The 22444-nt window shown below is 36.5% G+C and overlaps 1 long non-coding RNA gene across 1 annotated transcript in view; it reads right to left on the reverse strand.

The window, feature by feature from the left end:
• Positions 1 to 10126: 10126 nt before the first annotated feature.
• The window catches only part of Gm32875 (predicted gene, 32875), a 36237-nt gene continuing 23919 nt past the window's right edge, over positions 10127 to 22444 (reverse strand). Inside the window, exon 3 of the long non-coding RNA NR_168360.1 lies at positions 10127 to 10727. This is a non-coding gene — a long non-coding RNA (predicted gene, 32875). The remainder of the gene's footprint in view (positions 10728 to 22444) is intronic.

The following is a 22444-nucleotide window of genomic DNA, read 5'->3' on the forward strand; positions in this document are numbered from 1 at the left end:
TTTTGTAATTTTATAATACTATGTTTGACTTCCTCCTCTTTGGAAGTTCCCTTCATTTCTCTTACTACCTACCTAAACAATGTGGGTATTCTAAGTAAGAAATATAATCTCTAAATGATAAATTCTAAAATTCACATACTAAATATCGCTTGTGATATTTGGCTTCCCAGTCTTTGTTACCTCATTCGCGATGCTTGTAGGTCACCTTATTTATTTTTAAATTTAATTTTTCTTAATAGCTATATAATAGTTGATTCTCTAAGTGTGTCAAATTTTCATTATCCATTATTAAGTTGATAGGCACCTACTGTTTCCAATTTCTAGCTATTATGAGTAGAGCAGCAATGTTATAAGTGAGCTAACATCTCTGTATCTGACCTGGAACCTTGGGACTCACAGAGATTGAGCCAGCAACAAAAGAGAACACACAGGCTAGACTAAGGCCCTTTGCACATATGTAACAGATGTGCAGCTACTGAGCTTCATGTGGGTCCCAAGCTGGATTGGGGACTATTCCAAAAGCTGATGCCTGAATATGTTCTAGCTGGGCTGCCTTGTCTAGCATCAGTGGGAAAAGATGTGCCTATCCCTGCAGAGACTTGATGTGCCAGGGTGGGAAATACACAGGGGCACCCACCCTCTCAAAGGAGAAGAGGATAAGGAGAAAAGGAATGATTGTCCAAGGAGGTGAATAGGAGGTGGGGCAGTGAGTGAGATGTAAAGTGAATAAATAAAAATAAAATGAAAAAAATGTAAGAAGACATATGTCATGCCCATAGATCATTGTTCTGCTCCACTTCATCAGAAAAACATCATGCAGTATATGGGAGCAAACACAGAAACCCACAACTGCTTGATATGCAGACAAGGAGAGATTTTAGAATGCTGACCCATAACTGGGATGTCTTATTTTTCTACCTCCTTAAATGTCGGGAATCTATGAGGAAGTGGTGACAGGTGTGGATGTTTTCATGGTATCATTGCTTTCTGGACACTACAAAGAAAGCACATATATGAGCTCACAAAGATGATGACAGCATATGCAAGACGTGCACAAGTACATGTTAAAGAAAATCCCATTATTGGGTAGTGTAAGTGGGCAGGAATTCCCATGGCTAGTCACGGAAATATTTATAATTGAGAGATGCTGATTGAAGTCAAATCAATTTTCTTATCGAGTGTCACTGGGTATATGAACCACTCTCTAAGGCAGGCCTCATCCTCAGGGATAGTGGGACAGTATAAACTACACTTTTTTTGTTTTTTAATTAATTTGTTTATTTACTTTATATCACATTCACATCTTTCCCTCGATCTTCTGCCCCCATTTCCTCCCTCCTATCATTTTTTTTTCACAACTTACTTTTAATAAGGGTTCAACGTTCGCTAGTCCAACACCCAGCAGAGGTAGTGGAAGATAAAAGTTATTAGGATATGCCGGAAGTGGACCTATTCAACAATAGTTCTTTGGGGGTAAGGTCACCAGTCTTTGGCAGTCCTGTAGCAAACACCAAATACAACTAAACAGTTGCAGACCAGTCCTATAATCAGGCAGACACCACACAGGAACCAGCTATAGTCCAATCCTCTCAGCAGACAGATACCACGCATGAACCAACAGGTGTAGTTCATTCCTGAAGAAAACATCAAGTCTTGCAAAACAGCCTGAAGTGAGGCCACAGATGTGGGTAGCTGGAACCTCCCAAGCAGGAATTTGGCAAGTTTCTCTCTGGCATTAACATCAGTGGAGATCAACAACACTACTTAAGGTGAACCCATACATGCCTGTTATTAGCAAAGAATAGCAAGATGGACCAGAACAAACCGATGTTCGTCATCCTCTCTTACTATCCGTGGGGTCACATTTATGCTCCTTCATCATAGGTCCTTTCATATTTCTACTATAGCAAAATATCCTTTCACTTGTGTCTGCTTCAAGAAAACATCCTTTCACCTGTGTGCCCCAGAAGAGCCTCATTTGTCATAACTGACTTTCCAAACAAACCAGAAGTTTCCACTTCATCATTCTAACCCCATTTCTCCACAGAAAAGTGGAGGCCTCCCGTAGATATCAATCTGCCTTGGCATATCAAATTTCTCTAAGACTAGGGGGATATTTCCCTATTGAGTCTAGACAAGGCAGCTCAGTAGGGGGAAGGGGCCTAAAAGCAGACAACAGAATCAGAGATAGCCTCTACTCCACTGGATAGGGGTCCCATATGTAGACCAAGCTGAACACTTGTTACATATGTGTAGGGGGACATTCTCTAACCCATGCATGCCCTTTGTGAGCCCCTGTAGCCCAGATTAGTTAATTTTATAGGTATTCCCTGGTGTCCTTGATCACTTTCAATCCATCAAAACTTCTTTCCATTTTCCTCAAGATTACCAGAGCTCTGCCTAATATTTAGCTGTGTGTCTCTGCATCTATTCCCATCAGCTGCTGAATGAAGCCTCTCAGAGGACAGATATGCCAGATTCCTATCAGCAAATATATAAGAAAAAATTAATAGTGTCAGGGGTAGGCTGTCTCTCATGACATGGGTCTCGAATTGGATTAGTCACTGGTTGACTATTCTCTCAGTTTCTGTTCCATCTTTATCCCTGGACATTTTGTAGGCTGGTCAAATTTTGGATTGAAGGTTTTATGGGTACTTCCTTTAGAAGTCTTGCCCAACTATAGGAAGTAGCCATTTCAGGTTCCATATTCCCTATTTTTAGGAATCTTACCTAGGGTCATTATCATAGTTTCCTAGGAGTTTGCCTTGTCCAAGATTTCTAGCTTGTCTAAAAGAAGTCACTACCACCAATCCGTTATCTCTCCCTCTATCTTTCACACACTGATCCCTCCTTTTCTACCCCCACAGCCTCTCCCACTCTGTTCACTCCCTCCATTAATCTTGAGTCTACATTAATTTCCCCTTCTCAGTGATATTGAAGCATCCTCCCTTAGGTCCTCCTTGATTTTTAGTTTCTTTTGGTCTGTAAGTTGTAGCATATTTATCCTGTAATTTATGGCTAATATCCATTCATAAGTCAGTACATACTGTGTGTGCACTTTGGATCTGGGTTACTGTCTTAGTTAAAGTTTTGCTGTTAAGAACAGACATCATGATCAAGGCAACTCTAATAAAGGACAACATTTAATTTGGTTAGGTTTACAGGTTCAGAGGTTCAATCTTGTATCATCAAGGTGGAAACATGGCTGTGTCAAGGCAGGCATGGAACATGAGGAGCTGATAGTTCTATATCTTAATCCAAAGGAAGCCAAAGAACAGACTCTCCTCAGGAGGCTAGGAGGAGGGTCTCAAAGCTCACTCCCATAGTGACACACTTCCTCCAATAAAGCCACACCTCCTCCAACAAGGCTACACCTCCTAATAGTGCCACTCTCTGGGGCCAAACATATTCAAACCACCACAGTTACCTTACTTAGGATAATATTTTCTATTTCCATCCATTTTTCTGCAAATTTCATGATCACCTTGTTTTTAATAGCTGAATAGTACTCCATTATGTAAATGTACCATGGTTTCTTTATCCATTCTATAGTTGAAGGACATCTAGGTTGTTTCCAGTTTCTGGCCATTATGAACAAAATTGCTATGAACATAGCTGAATAAAATACCCTTGTGTTATTACAGCGTCTTTTTGATAAACACCCAAGAGTGGTATAGCTGGGTTTCAAGGTAGAAATATTCCCAATTTTCTGAGAAATCACCAATTGATTTCCAAAGTAGTTGTACCAGTTAGCACTTTCACCAGCAATGGAGGAGTATTCTCCTTGCTCTACATCACTGCCAACATGAGTTCTCCCTTGAGGTTCTGATTTTAGCTATTCTGATGGATATAATATGGAATCCATGGTGGTTTGTATATGCTTGACTCAGGGAGTGGCACTATTTGGAGATGTGGCCTTGTTGTAATAGGTGTGGCCTTGTTGGTGGAAGTGTGTTACTATGAGAATGGCCTTTGAGACCCTTCTCCTAGTTTCCTGGAAGATGGTTAGTCTTTTTATAGCAGTTTTCAGATCAAGCTGTAGAATTCTCAGCTCCTCCTCTGCCATGCCTGCCTGGATGCTGCCATGTGCTCCTGCCTTGCTTATAATGGACTGAACCTCTGTACTTGTATTTCATCCCTACTTAGATGTGCTTTTGTAAGAATTGCCTTGGTTATAGCATCTCCCTATAGCAATGGAAACCCTAACTTAGACAATGAAAGAAAAGTTACTTCACAGGTAAAATGTTACAGAAAAGCTGAGTTATAGAAGGATGTTGACAGTAAGTTCAGAGCAGCACTGCATTCTTTAAGTACATTATAAGTTCAAAGTTACAGTTTATATGACCTTGTTTTATCATGACCTGTTGCATCATTCTTGGACCTGACCTGAAATGAATGCTTTTTCCTAGAACACAAAATTGTAGCAAGCAAAATTTTCTTCTCAGTGCAATTTATGAAATTTTATTGTATTATTTATTATACAGCCATTACTAATTAGTCAATGAGAAGGGGCACATTCTATTTTTGATTCTAATTTTATTGTTTCTCTTAAAAAACTAAAACCATCTCCTTAAACTTCTTCCTAAGATGATTTGAATCAAAGCAGGGATTCTATATATGCCTTAATTCCTCTAAGCAGCATTAATTAATGTAAGTCCATCTTCATGTGGATCTGCAGGAAATTTGCTCAATAAGGTAAACTATCACAAAGGGGGTAATCATATCAGGCTATATGCAGTAAGGGTCTCCAAGTGTCCATTCACACCAAGCCTAATAAATGAGGAGTTTGGCAGTGGCAAACATGAGAAAGCACATCAGTAGCAAGGATCAACCCTAAGTCTGTGCCTAGGCAGAGCATTCCCCCCAGCAGCTGAGTAAGATGGCAGCCTCTCTCCAGGGAGCTCATTGACGCACTACAGCTCTTCCTGCATGGTGGCTGCCATTTTTCTTCTAGTCCTTGGTGCTGGCAGGACTCAAGAAATGCAAGCAGAGCTGCTTGTCCCTGATGCCAGCATGACTCTGGAAATGTAGGCAGAGCTACAGCCTGGACAGTGGAGCTCAGGGAACAGGGGATATCTTATCATTCCACAGCAATTTTCAAAGAGTGATACTAGGAAGTTAGGTAGGTAGAGAGTCGGGGAAGCACCTGGGAGGAGTTGAGGGAGGGGAATAAATGTAAAAATTACTGTATGAAATTTTAAAATAATAAAGTATTTAAAATAAAAAGAAAATACTATTCATTTAAAAAGCAAACATGCAAGAATGAGAGAAGAAAGTTTCTTGATGTATGGTAGAATAAATGGAAAACTCAAATGCATGTATGTATAAAGGTATTTCTAATTTTCAAAATATGTATCTAATCTTACTTTAAAAACTAACAAGATGGTGGAGTGATGCCTTAGCAGGGAGGAATTTAGTGTGCTAATCTGAAAATCTGCCTTCAGATTTAGTACCCATGTCAAAGGTCACCTGTGGTCAAGGTTGTACCTGCAACACCAGTACTGTGGTGACGGGAGATAATATCACTGAAGCTTGAGGAGTAGTTCAATAGATGATGTACCTACACGTAAATATACATGGAAACCACACCGCCACACCCACATACACCTGTGCTCTCTGTTGTAGACATAAACATACACATGCAGAAAGAAATAAAAATTTGCGATAAGATAATTTACCCAAAATTAAACATAAAGTGTGTACCCTGCTGGGAAAGATAGTACATAAATGTTTCCTTAAGTCATTAATGTAACTCATCAAATATCTATTTCATTGTTCAATTGGAAAAATACGCATACATACACATGCATACACACACAGATATGTATAAAATTTAAAATTATTCATGATGTAAAATTGTTATTGTGCACTTACATTTTAACATCATTTTTGTGCAAGAAGCAAGAAAGAATTACAAAGCAACACTTCATCAATTTTCTACTTCTACACATCAGTACATAGTGACAAGTCTATTTCTACCAAGATAATATAAGCCAGACAACACCTGTAAGGCAAACATACCTGGAGCATTAAATGTCTTGAAATAGGAAGATCATTTCCACTTACGGGCAGTTGAAATGCACTTGGGAAGACAGGGAGAATAATGGTATGTCTGGTCTTATTTTGACAAACTTGTGACAGCACCATTTCTTTCCCTGATAGACAAACACAATCTCTGAAATATGTTTGCAGATTGCTTGTAGTTGAGCTTGTTTTCTCCACGTTGTCTAGGATCAAAGCTTAAGTCCAATTACAAAGAAAATAATGTCTATTGTTGCCAGTACATAATAGCTAACCTCCTTTATAGTTCCTTACAGGACTCGTGTTTGTATTTATCTGAGTATTAGCAGAAGCTTCAAAAAGCAGATATCTGGATCATTCATCCTGCCTTTATTACACCCATACAATTCCTTTATTAGTACTGCAAGAATCAGTATTATGGTATTAAAAGTAACATTGTTAATGTTCTTGTCATACTAAATCACAAGTCACTTTTGCAATAATCAGATAACCCAATTATAATCATATTATAACCATAAAACTGCACATCTCTGTTAAATAGGTCAGAACTTGCCTGTTCCCAGAGCTTAGCCATATATATTTCAGTTATCCTAGTAAGTAGCATAGTGCACGTTTTTCAGCGTAAAGGGAGATAGGATCCACAGTTAATGAAACCCATATATTAGCATTTGTGCCATTTCTATAGATCTGGAGTACCAAACTTACTCTGTTTGTTTATTCAGCAGAAATAACTTTATAAAATATAATCTAATGTATATAATTCATATACAGCAGTGGTATTAATTTAGAGTGGGAAAGTAATTGCATCTCCTGTCTCAATATTAATATTGTCTGATTTGTTTTCATAGTTAAAAAAGAAAAATAACACTACACTACCGCCGTATCTGTATGTGAGGCTGGCTCTAAAATTAGTCTAAAAGTCTCACACCTTCAATTCTATGAAAAGTAATCACTCACATGAGTGGCTTACAGCTTGCTCAATACATTTATAGATTGTAAGGTTCACATTGAAACAAAAATCATCATAAATAAGACCTGTGACAAGTCTTTTAAAGAACGATGTGCCTGAGTTTCTAGTGAATCCAAATTTAAGCTGGAAGTGAAACATGAATTTAATTTCTAAACTTGAACAGGAAGATTTAAAAAAAAAACCTACATCTGTATTAAATCAAATTCAATAAAATTTGAAGAATTTCAACACCTCGTGTTTAAAAGCCCTTCTACTACTGACTGAGAGATTTAATATATGTTCTGGTTTTAGCATAAATGATTTAGTTGTAGAATATTTTAAAAGTACTATGATACTGACTAGAATTGTCCCTGGGATATGTCACTTTAATATTTTATGTTTGCATTTCCCACTCAAGTGGGAATTGTCATACAACTCAAAGACCTCCGATCACGATAGGCCTATCTTTATGTTCACACTATCACTAGCAGAGGTCTCTTTAGCCGCTTTGCCCCGGCTCATGGCCAACCTAACAGACAGGGCTTACAGATTAAGTTCTGGCAGTGGAGATTTTTCCAGAGAGTTCATGCTATTATTATTTTACTCTTTCCCTTATGGTTAATATGATAATATGGAGCCAAGGCATAAATTCTTGGAAACCTATTCTCCTTCTCAACTTGGCAGCTAGGCAGTTCATTTAAATGACACCCGCACTGAGTCAGTGCTCACTACTGTGTTATTCTGTGTGGTCGTTCAAGTTCCTTCAAGCCACTTTTGTTCTAAATGTGTTTTTGGCTTCAAAACTTTTTCCATATGCAAATGAAAGCGATTAGTTCTACAAATACAATTAATCAGGGAAATTTCACTTATTGTCATTTTTCTCTCTTCTTGTCATGGTTGTTGTGCTTTCTATGAAACTATGACATTTCAAGTCAATTCATATTGTGTATCAACTGCTTTGAGCAAAGAGATGCTATGAGAAGTATTTGGCTTTATTAGATGTTTTGACTTTATTAGGATTCCACCCATAATCAGCAATGTAAAAAAATATCTGAACAAAATAAGGAGGCTTTGGAAAATCATCTTACTTCTTTCTTCCACAAAGATATATACAAGGATTTATACTATGACTTTAACATGTGAAGGTATATATTTGACCTTTTATTTTATTGTATTTTAATAAACAGACAGAGCTGTGATTTCTCTGAAGCTTTCAAAGTATGCATGTCTGAGGATTAATTTTTTTTAAATTTCCAATAATAGTAGTAAGGTCAATGATTTTTTTGTATAATTACTTCAGGAAACCTACTAATTGCAAAACTGAAGAAAGAGTTTTATAGTAAAGGAAAAATGAGGCGTGTATTGATGATGACATAACTTTGCTTCTGTTTTGGAGGGTGGCAATAATCAGCTTGGTGAAAGGATTTCATGATAGAATAACTTCTAATCAACCCATTAATCTACCATTGTCTCTCTGTACCATCTTCCTGCTTTTCAAATCATTTATGTATGATGAAGAAAATGACTTCATGCCATTCTGACAGGTTTTCATATAAAAGCACATGCGTGTTTTGTACACACAAGCACACAGGATACAATTCATGGCAGCCGAATGCCTCTGCTACTTCTCTCAGTCTGAATGAGAGTTGGCTTCCCTCATCAATTCACATTCCATCATCTTTCACAAATCTCTGAAGTTCCGGGATGCACACTGCATGGGGTGCTTGTCATTTGTGCAAAGGAAGAAATAAGAAATGATATAAACCAATTTCCCTTGACAGCAGAGACACAGATGGAGATGGCATTTGGACCATATTGTCTGCTCGAGGGTCATCCCGAAAGCCATTAGCTCTCACAGCAATGAAACTGGAGTTATTTATTTCCCAACCATTTTCTGATGTGCTGCAAACAGCGTTACCTTGGGGGCCTGAGTTTCCTTCTAAGAGGTTGTGTTGTCCTTGATACAAAGCACCACATATGGCAGAATATTTGTGGCTGATGAAAGTAAAAGTTACAAACTAAACTTAAGAGCTGTTAACCAAGATACAGAAATATTAACAGGTACCAGTGAGACGGCTCAGTGGATGGAGGCACTTGCCTCCGGGCTTCACCACTTACATTCAATTCACTCCCTACATGGACTAAGGAGAGAACTGGCTACCACACATTGTCTTCTGAGTCCACATTCACATTATGCCACATACCTGCCCTCCAGATCCTGAACAAATAATAAGAACAAATTAATGTAATTATTAAATGAACATTAAGATTTCTATTAGTAAAATTTCATCACTATTGGTGTATTTATAAAGTAGACAAGCTTTTGTAGAATTCTTCACTCTTAATATTTCTATTTCATTCAGTCATATTAGAATGCTATTGAAATCCATTCCAACATTGTTCGTTCATTTGGTCAGACAGAGAATACATGCTTATCAAAACCACAGCATACCCCAGAATTACTTGTTCATCAGAACACAGCACGATGTCAAAGGAAATGCAGGAAGAACTTCTGACCCTGGGATTGTGTTTTGAGCCCCAGTAATGATGCAGTTTAGTCTTAGTAGAAAAGACAGATGTAAACAATAAGCAAAAGTCAATTAAATAGAACAAAATTTGAAAAGCACTATGAGAAAAAAAATGGGATAGGCTAAATGGGAAAAGAGATAACAACAGAGCAGTGATTGGAAGAGAAGAATGGCTACTATTACAATCCCATGTCTCCACCAATAGAAGTCACCATGTGTATTGCTTAGAGAAGGGCATTTGGAAAGAAGAATTGTGCTATACAAAGTCATTGAGCTGGGAGATTACTGAGTGTATTAGTGGAGGAACCTGAGTCTGTATAGCTGGCCAATCTGAGTGAGGTATCAGAGAGCATGTCAATGAGAGCACATGAACCCTTTCTCAGATTTAAGAAGTGTTTTGGGTTTGGTTTGCTGTTGTCACTATTGCTTTCAGTCATGCTATGATCTGTGATTGTGACTTTGAAAGAAATGTGACAAGTTTGGATGCTGTTGGAGTCAAAGAATATCTTGGAGCCAACATATTCTAACTTTTCTAGCAAATGAAGGAGGAAGAAGGGTTGGAACTAGGACATTCTTCCAGCAAGTTTGTGATAAGCCAAGATAAAGGAAAATAGATATTGTATAAAATAGTGAGCATAGTCTATTTATTCAAGGTCTTATTGGTAGAAAACATAGGCTATGAAATAGTGATGATAATATACATTATTGCGTGTAATGACTATACTTAAGTTTTATATTAGCACCCAGGAGAATATTCACATGTGATTCCAAGAAGAAATTCTTTCATAAGAGGAGCAACAAAATTTCTACTTTTTGGAAATAAGTACTTCAAAATGAACCTAATTTGACTCTTTTCAAATGATAAACCAATTTTCTCAAATACTAAATCAAAATAACTTATCAAGGCTCACTCAAGGAGTAAGCATCAAAACATGTAACATCAAACATTGCATAATTTGCAAAAATTGTTGCTGGGTGTGCATGTGTGCACTTGCAATCTCTTTTGATATCAACACGATTATTCAAGTAAACTATATAATTCCAATTTCAAGACATTAGCTCTATTATAAAGACAGAATGGGCCTGTAATCTCAGTTTCCTTTTTATATTCCACTTTCTTGTCATTTGAATATCTTCTTTCTGTTATTTGAGGTCTCCTCCTCCTCCTCCTCCTCCTCTGCCTTTGATTTGCACCAAAGTCCATGCCAATGATTGAGACTTGCAAATATCTACAAAGGATTAAGAAGGTTGGAAGATATATTAACCAACATACGTTTCTACAGGAGAGAAACAGTATAAACAATACAAACTCTATGAATTAGTGTTTATTATAAGTCACCATTGAAAAGACGAGTTTATTATTGAAACTATATTAATTCAACCATAACAGATCCTAATGTAGTGAAATACAAAAGTTAAAAGCTATTTTCATGTTTTCCAAAGTGCAAAACTTAAAGAATTCTGTTGTATTTTATTTTCAATTAATCACATCCTTATTCAAAATGGCTAGTTTTGACAAAGTAGATGAAGTTACATTGTAAAGTATAAAGAATCCATAAAATGCACTCAATACCTATTATATAATATCACATAGTAACAGGTTAAGATGACACCTGTGGCACACGCCTTTAATCCCTGCACAGGCAGAGGCAGGCGGGTTTCTGAGTTCGAGGCCAGCCTGGTCTACCAAGTGAGTTCCAGGACAGCCAGGGCTACACAGAGAAAGCCTGTCTCCAAAAAACAAAAACAAAAAACCCAACAAAACAAAACAAAACAAAACAAAACAAAACAAAACAACAAAAGACTTTGACTTCCAAGTGTCTGGAAATACCATTATATTATTGGTCCTAAAAAGGAGAGTAAATTCTAAGTATATAAAACAACATATTACAGCACCCATTCTAAAACACCAATAAAAATCTCTCAGAATTCCAAAAGGTTCCCTTTCTGGATACTGTGTGAAATTTGGTTTGTTTCAAAACTATAAGTTACTAATTACAAAGACCACATTTATTTATTTATAGCTGAATATATATGCATATATACATGTATATATGACATGTAGATTATTAAAAATGTTCTGAAAATTAAGTCTGATATTCACATTTATGGGAAAGTATTTCTTATCAAGTCATTTTTATCATTTGTATTCCATATAATTTGACATTTTTAATAGTAGAAATAAAAATTTCTGGTGGTCACTTAGGAAAGATTATGAAATAAAGATAGAATATTAAACATTTCTATGGAAATGGATATGTTAGTATGGTGAAGTAGTCTAGTTTGTCAGTAGCTCTCTTGACATAGTCCATCACAGGCTACACTAACATTGACACTCCTTAAGTGAATGAAGTGCAGACTAACTATAGCCACTGAGAATTTACAAATGAAACCAATGCAAGACACACACACACACACACACACACACACACACACTCACACTCACACACACACAATCACACGCAAATAAAATTAAGTTGTTTACAAAAAGGTGAAGAACCTTTCCTTCCAAAAGCACTTTAAAAATGTATCTAACCTCAAGTAAATATGCAAGCAATTTGTTCTGTTTGGAAAGTGGCCACTCAGGGCTGTGTCTTAAGTACATAATGGCCTTGTATGACAACAGACAGGATCCTCACATCCTCACACATGCCATTCAGCATGAATGGACAAGGGAAAGTATTTTCTAAATCATATCTTGACTGAAGAACATTTTTTCCTAATTAGAAAATAAATTAAACATCTTTGCAATTTCACATCTGTGCCTCTTGAGTTAGACAACATACTTGCTCTGATCTATCTCTTAAAGGCTACTGTTGAAAGGGCAGTTGAATAAAACAGACCCACTTGACAGGCATAAAAACTACCTTTATTGGGGCTGCCTAACCTGTCTATGTTACCAATGCAATAGTAGCTGTTGTCAAGAATGAAAAATCAATAGCATAAGAATAAAGCCAATGTTCTAATAATAAATACACAATAAGATAATTGAAAATAGAAGTAAGATCTTTAGACAGATTTAATAAATAACCAGAATGTGTCTATCTCCGTTTTTAAGGTTGACAAAAAAAATGGATAAGATACTTTTTGTGATTTATTGTATAAATAGTTGTTACATTTACAGATCCCATATATTTTCACTAGGACTTTTAAGAATTCAGAAGTCTAAAACATAACCCTATAGAGACACAGAAATCATGCTTGAGATGATGAAGTACTAGAATCACATTATGGAGATGATGGCACAGTGTTGTAGGTGGTTAGTAACACTGAATTATATATTTTAACTGATTGACATCCTACCGAGAAGAATCTTGGAAAGAAAAGAGAGAAATATTCTATTAAAAGAAATAAAATTGGAAAACATTAATTTTCCAATGATTATTGACTTCTACTAGTAGTTCTTATTTATAATAACCAAAGCTGTAATGTAGATAAGGAAGCCTTTTCACTCTATGCTTTTGCTCTTTGGATAAGTACATCATGGCATTTGTTTCTAGTGTATACCAATGTTCCCGACAGGTGGTTAAAAGTACTATGTATGTATATGTGTAGTAATCCCCCAAAGTATGACTATACAAGGAAGTAAAAGGGGGAAATGAAGGGTGGGATAGAAAGGGAGAAGGAAAGAGGGAGGGATAGAAGAGGGGAGGACAAGGGATACAAAGAAAAATGAAACTCTTTTCTTTGTGCCTTCCTTGGGGACTTGAGGATGCTCTTTGTAGATCAGCTGAAACTAACAATAATTCTGCATCACAGATAATATTTGAACCATCTAAAGTATTAAAAGCTTCATTACGTACTTTTAAACTAAGTGCATTAATTAGTCTAAGAGGGCATTAGCACTTCAGGCTTCTCTCTTGATTACTGTGAAATATTTTCCCACATATATAATTATTTGACAATAATTGGAAAGAACTGTTATAGAAGAATAAGATATTAAAACCTGGAAGATATTAAGTGGCTACAAAAATGGGAAAAGAGAAATGATGGGTTTAATTGCTGGCATTCATATTCTTTACATGAGAAATACAATTAGCAATAGCTGTATCAAAGATAGGCTGGGTAATGCTGGTATTTGCATTCTGACACAGTAGGAAATGGACTCACTTCCTTTTACATTCTAGAAACACTTTGTATGATGAAGAAGCCAGGAGTGAAGAAGACAGAGCTGAGAATTATAAGCCTTTGTGGAAATTTTCTGAACTCAATAAACACATAAAATCATTAACAATAGAAATTATTCCACACTTTTGTGTATGTAACAAATACAGACATCAAGCAATCAACAAACTTAGTAATGCATTTAATAAAAAAATAAGAATTGTGAAACGCTATGTATAAAACACTTAGATTAATGCATTTTTATTTGATCTCCTCTAGTTCTTTATTTTCTTGCTTTAAAAATAATCATTTTTCTTTTCTATTTCCACTTACTGTCATGTAGTTTTATTAATGGGCATCATTTCCCATGTGATAACTTGATTAAAAACACATTGTATTTGCTTAAGCATATATAGCAATAAGAGACATGATGTGTATTTTAGTTTTGTCATAAATATACATGCAGCATAGATATGATGTTTTGTTGTTGTTTAATTCAGGATACTGTGTTAGATCTCTTTGGCTATATGAAAATACCTTCAATAAGCAACTTAAGAAAATGTTCATTCTGCTTGTGAATTTAGAACTTCAGTTTCTAGTCACTTATATAGTACAGAAAAGAATAAATGTCAATCAGGATAGGAGTGCTCAAATAAAGGTGACTGGGATACAGAATTCTAAGAACACGAAGAATAGCCCAAGTATCTCCATCAAGAGCATGCTGCCTTGGCTCATCTTAAAAGTTCAACTACATTCTAGCAGCACCACCCATATTCTGAATCTTTAACAAACAGACCTCTGGGAAACATTGATGAGCCAAGTAGGGGAAATTGAAGGAGCATATACAGATAAATTAATTAATACATACCCTATAATTCTGTCTCTTCCACCCTCATAACCCAAAGGCAATCACTTCTGTTCATATTCATTGTTATTTCTAGTATACTATCAATTACAAATTATTAGTCCATCAGTGTAGAAAGCATCCACAGGGAAAAAATGTACCTGTCTTATATGAGAAATATCTCTTCTCTCTCTATCTTTTCTGTGTAATTTCTTCTTTTGCTTAGATATCTGCTGAATTTATATTACAGTTGGTGATAATTGGTTCTAATTACTTCTGAGATCAGTGGTAAATTATGTTTCTTTCTTACTGTTTCTACGTTATTTAATTTACAACATTGTTTCTTGTTTGGTTGTATAGTACATAGTATGTAAGTGAATTAGACCAGGAGATTATAAAGAGTATCATATTCCTCTAATTCTGACATGTGAATCTGGATGCTGCAAGGAAAGAAAGAAAGAAAGAAAGAAAGAAAGAAAGAAAGAAAGAAAGAAAGAAAGAAAGAAAGAAAGGGAGAGAGAGAGAGAGAGAGAAAGAAAGAAAGAAAGAGTAAACATTTATCACCCATTGTTTGATGAGCTATTTCCACAACACAAATTATATAAATTTATTTCATGTTATTGTATACAACTACAAGTCAGACCTACAGAGATTATGTGTGGAAAATTCTCAGAAATCTTTCACTTAGGAGAGAGGATTCAGGAAATCTGTACCCAGCTACTAATATCAGCATTAGCAGGAAGGAATCCAGTTCTCTATTAGCCCTAGAAATCCTAGTCTCTCTCAATCTGCTCCCAGATTTACACAGCAGTGGGCAGGATGCATGCATATTGAGACTTGGCCTCTTTTTTTCCTCTTTCCTTCAGATGCCAACAGTAACTTCACAATTTTAGATCATTCCTCAGGATCAGCTTTGTCCTTTCAAAAGGTTCTTTTCTTCTTTTGAGTGTTTAAGAAATCTGTAAATGCATGCCTGGTCGTTTGGAAATCTGGCCTATAACCATTTCTTTCACTGTTTTTATTTTTTCTACTTTCTTTTCTTATTAAACCAACTTATCCTTGATTTAGAAGGCACAGCAAACAATCCCTCTCCATATTTTTCAGATTTTTCTCTCTCATGCTCAACATTTTTGGGCTTTACTTCTCTTCAAACTCTTCATGTTCATCATCACACTTCTCTCCCACCTATTATGATGGCTTTTATTCCAATAGGGGCAGAGCAACTGGGAGACAGCTCCTTCATATTTAAGTCAGCAGCTATGCCAGGATTTTTACTGTTCTGTGCTGCCACTCTCTCTGGTGACCGCAATTCCTTTCTGAAAGAAGCAGAGATTCTCCCAATGCCCATGAAACTCAGGGCATTAGGAAATGTGTCACAAATGCCTTCCCCGAGAAGTTATAATAAGAAAAGAAAATCTGGGGAGACAGGAACTTTCAATGTTGTATCAGCAAGTTGTTTAGGAACAAAATACTGGGGAGCACTGGTGGAGTCATCACATTTTACTGGGGTAATTGGAGTACATTCTTGGGTACTTATTCTCCTTTATATAATTATATATGCATAGACCTAAGAGGAACCTCAAGAACAAGGTAAGCTGCAAATCTTAAAAGCTACTTGGAAGTGAAAGATAGAGACTAAATAATGAAAAGAAATGACATTTGCATTTAAACTGGCTTGGATATCAACCACAGGACATAAAAACATTGCAGTGAAGTATTGGGGGGGGGGAGAACCAGAGAACAAATGCATGAGCTCCATAGAACATTCAAGTGGGTCAGGGAAGAGAGAAAGGGGAAAAAGCAAGAGAAAAAAGACAGAGAATGAAAACAGGGAGAAGAAACACCTTTCTGAGCTATCACTTAGAAAGGCCAACACAACACATTTTTTTCAGTAGATGATTGGCTGTCTCAACTGGATTAACTCTTCAAGTGGAGTTAATGAAGTCATGGATTTTAGTGGCGACGCTACTACCTCTACTATGTTAGACTAGCATAAGCCCCTATTTATTCCCACAGTTAAGTGTAGCTGGCATTACAGATCAACAAAGTTTTTTGTAACAGCAAATGGAAATGATTGCAGAAAAGCACAAGAAGAAGAAGAAGAAGAAGAAGAAGAAGAAGAAGAAGAAGAAGAAGAAGAAGAAGAAGAAGAAGAAGAAGAGGAGGAGGAGGAGAAGAAGAAGAAGAAGAAGAAGAAGAAGAAGAAGAAGAAGAAGAAGAGGAAGAGGAAGAGGAAGAGGAAGAGGAAGAGGAAGAGGAAGAGGAAGAGGAAGAGGAAGAGGAAGAGGAAGAGAGGGGAGAGGGGAGAGGGGAGAGGGGAGAGGGGAAAGGGGAGAGGGGAGAGGGGAGAGAGGAGAGAGGAGAGAGGAGAGAGGAGAGAGGAGAGAGGAGAGAGGAGAGAGGAGAGAGGAGAGAGGAGAGAGGAGAGAGGAGAGAGGAGAGAGGAGAGAGGAGAGAGGAGAGAGGAGAGAGGAGAGAGGAGAGAGGAGAGAGGAGAGAGGAGAGAGGAGAGGAGAGGAGAGGAGAGGAGAGGAGAGGAGAGGAGAGGAGGAGAGACCTCCCCAATAACTTATCTAATACCAAGGGGTCAGCTGTAAAATCATATACACATAGCAACACTAAACAAACTCACCAGGTTGTTTATTTATGTATATTCTTGTGTGTAACAATAGTAATGAAAGAAAAGGTCAAGAATGGCAGGAGTTGGAGGTAGAGAACATGACAGAGTATAGGATGAGGAGAGGAAATTGGGAAATAATATACCTATATTTAAAAATATAGTTGTTTTTCATTTTAAAAAAAAATGGCTTATCCCCCTGTCTCAGCGAGTCACATTCTTATTTGTTATCCTATTCCCTAAAAGAAAGTGTTTAAGAAATATCTATACACATTTTCCAGAATGTTATCTTCATCCTTGGTTAAGTTTAGTCTGAGTAGATGTTTGGATACTCTGTTAATTCTCCTCCTTGCCTACTGCAGGCTCAAATGATAACATTAGCAATGTGTGACAGAGAGAATTGGTTAGGTCCTGGTGTTAACTTTCATGAACTTAGCAAAAATGACTCTCTCATCTCAAAACACTGCTTTAGCCTTTGCCCCTCTGCAGTATTGGGTCTGTTTTTCTTTAGTCTCTTCAAACTCCTCCTCACATTCTATCTCACTCCAACATTTCTGTCCTAAATGCAAAGTGAAGGAGACGTTTTGTAATGAGTTTGTCCCATGATGGTTTCAGCTCCTTTTCCTTGAGCTCTAGAAATCCATGGTCTCCCAAGTAGATCATCCTTTCACATTTCTAATATTAGTCCTCCAAATACTAATCTAGATTCATCTCCCTGTCACTTACCAGTAGTGTGATCCAAAGCAAAGGGTGAAGTTTCTGCTCTCCAGTTCAACTCTGAGAAGGGGTGGGATTCACATGATTCTTACTCTTATTTGAATAGTTCTAATAATGTATACATGGAACACCCAGATAAGGGGCCCTAGATCATCATATGAAGCCCGAAAATATAGACTCCCTTTCCTTCCAGTTCTTCTCCCTTTTATTCCCAACACCAATCACAGTGCCAGCACCACAATAGTAGCAAATGTGCTTGAATGAAATCATTTTCCTGTTGTTTTCTTTTCTATTCATTGTAGCTAAACTGTCCTAAATTTAATCCCAAAAGCCAAAGACACCCTTGCTGGAATGGTGGCCAAAGCACAGGACACAGACAACATATACAACTGGCATAGGTTCTTCACAGTATGATGAATAGATTCTAAGACCAAAGGCATAAAGGGAAGCTCTGTGACTTTATTACCAGGCCTGGACGCCATGCATATCACTATCTGTCAGAACTGAGAAACACAGTCTGACTCATTGTCAAACAGAAGGCATTAACTTTCACCCTGTAGGTAAAGTGACATCAAAAATTTGCATACAGATGTTAAACCTTCTCTGTACATATCAATCAGTTCCTGCATCCACGTGAGAATTATATTTCAAGTATAGTCATGAGCTCATTATAAATATTAGAGACATAAAATATGGACACAGTATCCTGTTAGGTAAATCAGAAAATAAAACAAAACAAAAAAAAAAAAAAAAAACAAATCTTGACCAGAACACCGAAGATCTGAGTAAAACCCTGTCTACATTCAACTCAAAGCTAATGGTGCTTTAATCATAAGCAAGTTCGTTTATTTGGAGCCATAGTTTCTTCTAAAAAGATAGTGATTATTATACAGCAATATCATGAAGATCTGAGATCCAGAAGAGGTAACTGGACAAAGCCATCATAATAGGCTGTACAACACCTAGACTGTAACAGCAGCATTTTTCACATTTGGCCCAGATATGCTGGATCTGCCCTCACTGGTCAAGGAGTTTGCTTTTTAGCTTCTGGCACTCCACAGGTTTTGCTCTTTCATTTTCTTTTTATTAGAAATAAAAATTTTAAAATGCCACCATATTTATGTAGGTACAAGGAAGCATGTTATGCTCTTGAAGCAAGATAGTTTATATATATATATCTGCTGTAATATTCCCTATACAACGCAGGGATGTGCTCTCTTTAGCCAAATATTTTAAGATAGTAATAGCGAGTGACATTTCAGAATCCAGGCATGTTCTATTTAAAAAATAAATGGACCCTATGTTTGTTGAAAATCTCAAGGAACACCAAAGAAGATATGTGGTATTTAAACTACCGAGAACCTCAAAACCCAATATATAAAACAAAGTGGTTAATGAATATCTACACTGTTCAATATCGCTTGCATTCTTAAAGCTCATTTTGTCAAAATGATTTATCTAATTTTATTACCATACAATTTTAAATTCAAGTTTACAATTCCCTTTCTCCACCTCTATCTGCAGTTCTTCATCGTTCAGTCTCTGACAAACAAGAAAGAGCCTCACAATTTTTTCAATAAATGGGTACACAAGTGGGCAGAAGAGGGAATTCCGGTGCCTGGGAGCTCATTGAAATATTTAGGAATATACAGAGAAAAACATTCTACAAGCGTGGCTATCCTGAAGTGTAAGGAATAAAAAGCTGAAAGAAAAGGCATCTGCCTAGGCTAAGATATTTTAAGCATAGCAGTCAAAGAATCACAACCCAACATCTAAAAATGTTGATTAATAATAAAAAAAACTATCATCAAATGACTAGTAATTCAAAAATTAACATAAAATAAATTCATATTGTACATAAACAAAGAACATATTGACCATTACTAGAAACAATGAGTAATGTATTGAAAACATAAAGAAATGTCATCTGATTCAGTTATCTAAGATCTAACTAAGCCCTCCTATGGCTTGATGAGCCTTAGGGTAGCTAGAGCTACACTAGGAATTTCTCATGCACTGGATAATCATAGCTCACAATATAATTCAATGACAAGTGAAGATGAAGGCATATAATAATAGATTAATATCTTCACAAATCACTCCTACTAATAACTGCATCTTTTACAATTACCTCCATAAGCGGGAAAGATTCAATGTGTGCATATTTGTGAAATAATTCATGTTGGATGCTAAATAGGCATGAGGCAAGCAGACTTTCATAAGGAGAAATTGTGTATAAAGGAAATCCTGCGTAAGTATTCAGAAAAGAGTGTATTTAATGGTGTTTCATGAGGTTTGAACTAGCAATAGCTAGTGCTTCATGCAGGTGTACACAAATCAGTAAATGGACTGTTATAACATCAGGGCAAGAGGAAAGTGTACAATGATGGGAAATACATGGGCTAACTTTCTAGCCTTTCCATGGAAAGAACTACTTTAAGAAATGCAATCCGTGCAGTTTGGAACATAATGTTCAGTGACAGTGTGAAATGTGAGTTCACAACATGTTAGGTCCCTAAAAGTTTCCATAGGAGCGAAGTGACATGTCCTATAAAAGAGTTAGCCAGCTAAAAAGCATCAGCAAAGAACCGGGAGATATCAGTCCACTGATGCTGTGGAATTAACTAAGAAGGCACATCGTGGCAGTAAACCTATGTTATTTTGTTATTTCATACTTTGCTATGTTTGAAAGTTTATGTAAGTTTGAATTATAATACTATTTAATTTGTGAAAAGAATATATTTTATAATCTATGGTTCTGGCAAGTGGGAAAGTAGAGGCTAGTTTTAGGTGTGAATCCATATTTCAACAGATAGTGTATGACCTACCTGCTTCAAAATTCTTCAGGGCTACCTCACTACTGGCAGGTCAGGAGTCAGCCTTTTATGAGAATATGCAGGGCTTCTAGGAGCTGACTTTCACCTAACTCTCCCATTTTTATATTTTACTTTTCCTTAAAGTTCAGTAAGAAAGAACTGTTTGAGGTTCTCTTGAAGGGCCAAGCTCTCTCCCCTGTTCTTTGCTCTGTCTCATCTTAGACTCAAGAAGGTTTTTCAAAGCTTTGAGTCTTTGTCATGACTCTCCTTTGAACAATTCCCTGAACAGAAACACTTAATGCTTCTCCTTTTTCTTGAAAAGCATTTTTCATACTTCTTATGCAAGTATTATATTATAATTATTTCTACAATTCAAACTTAGTGATTAAGGGCACAAACACTAAATAGTCCAAAGGGAACTAGCATTTAAGCTTTGTCATTTAACTATGTGGTCTTAGGCAATTTATTTAACATCTCTGATTGAGAAATGAACATAATAGAATTTACTAAAGAGACACATGTCTGAAATGAGTTGCATAAATATTAATGACAAGTCATGGTCCAAAGAGCCTGTGAAGAAGTGGAAGATTCTAAATAGGTAAGATCTTTGGTGCTGAGTTAGCACCATTTTTATCTGCTGCTCTGCAAATGTTTATTTCCATATTACTCAAAGAAAAGGGGTTGAATGTGATATATAGCATGCTTGATAGCTAAATGAATAAATGAGGAAGATTATGGAAGAGAACAAAACTAGAAAATGATAATTTCTTGAATATAGTTTAAGTGATAACACCTAAGCTAGACATCTATATCATGAACTGTATACATATATATGAGTGAGGTGTATATACTTGTCTATACAGGTGTATTCTTAGTTCTGTGAGATACACACACACACACACACACACACACACACACACACACACACTATGTAGATGTATGTATGTGCAGACTACATTTTGATGTGTAGTTTCTTCCTTGGTCACTTTCTATCTTAGTTTTTGAAACGGGATCTCCCACTGAACCAGTGGCACTCCTAGATTACAGCATACTTATTGACCAAATGAGCTCTAGAGTTAGCTTGTCTCCATTCGGTCAGGGTTGGGGCTTTAAACACATAGCATTGTGTCTAAATGTTACCTATTTACTGAATGCCTGAACTCAAGACTTGAGAAGTGTGCTCCTTCCTGATTGAGCCTTCTCCATAGTCATGCTTACTAGGGAGTTATAATTGTAACAAGTGTTTGCTTATCTTACTGTGTGTTGTTTTCAAAGACATTTATGACATTTTTATACTGTGGGTACACAACATGAGTTTTGTACACAAGATACCCACATGTATTATTCTAATATATGGAAATACACTGAAATATTTTGTAGTAAGTATAAGTAAGACCACAGGGCCAGGGTTTCTTTAAATTTCTATCTATCTATCTATCTATCTATCTATCTATCTATCTATCTATCTATCTATCTATCTATCTATCTACCTACCTATCTATCTATCTATCTATCTATCTATCTATCTATCTATCTATCTCTAGCTCTCTATCTATCGCTATACTCTGAAGAACAGAGCATAAGAAACATGTTTGTCTTAGTGATCAGCTAGAGGACAGGAGATGAAATTACTTAATTTGTTTGTTTGTTGATTGGTTGGTTGGTTGGTTGGTTGGTTGGTTGGTTGGTTGGTTGGTTCGTTAGTTCTACATGCTCGGTATTATACACTCAGACTTACTGAACCCCATATTGCCTGCTACAACTTTCCAAGTTCCTACATGTTATAGTTACAGGCATGTGCCATCCACACAATGGAAGATAAGCTCTTAAAGAAGAAAGTATTACAAA

The sequence above is a fragment of the Mus musculus genome, chromosome 3 (genome assembly GCF_000001635.26).
Source record: "Mus musculus strain C57BL/6J chromosome 3, GRCm38.p6 C57BL/6J".
Classification (NCBI taxonomy): Eukaryota; Metazoa; Chordata; class Mammalia; order Rodentia; family Muridae; genus Mus; species Mus musculus.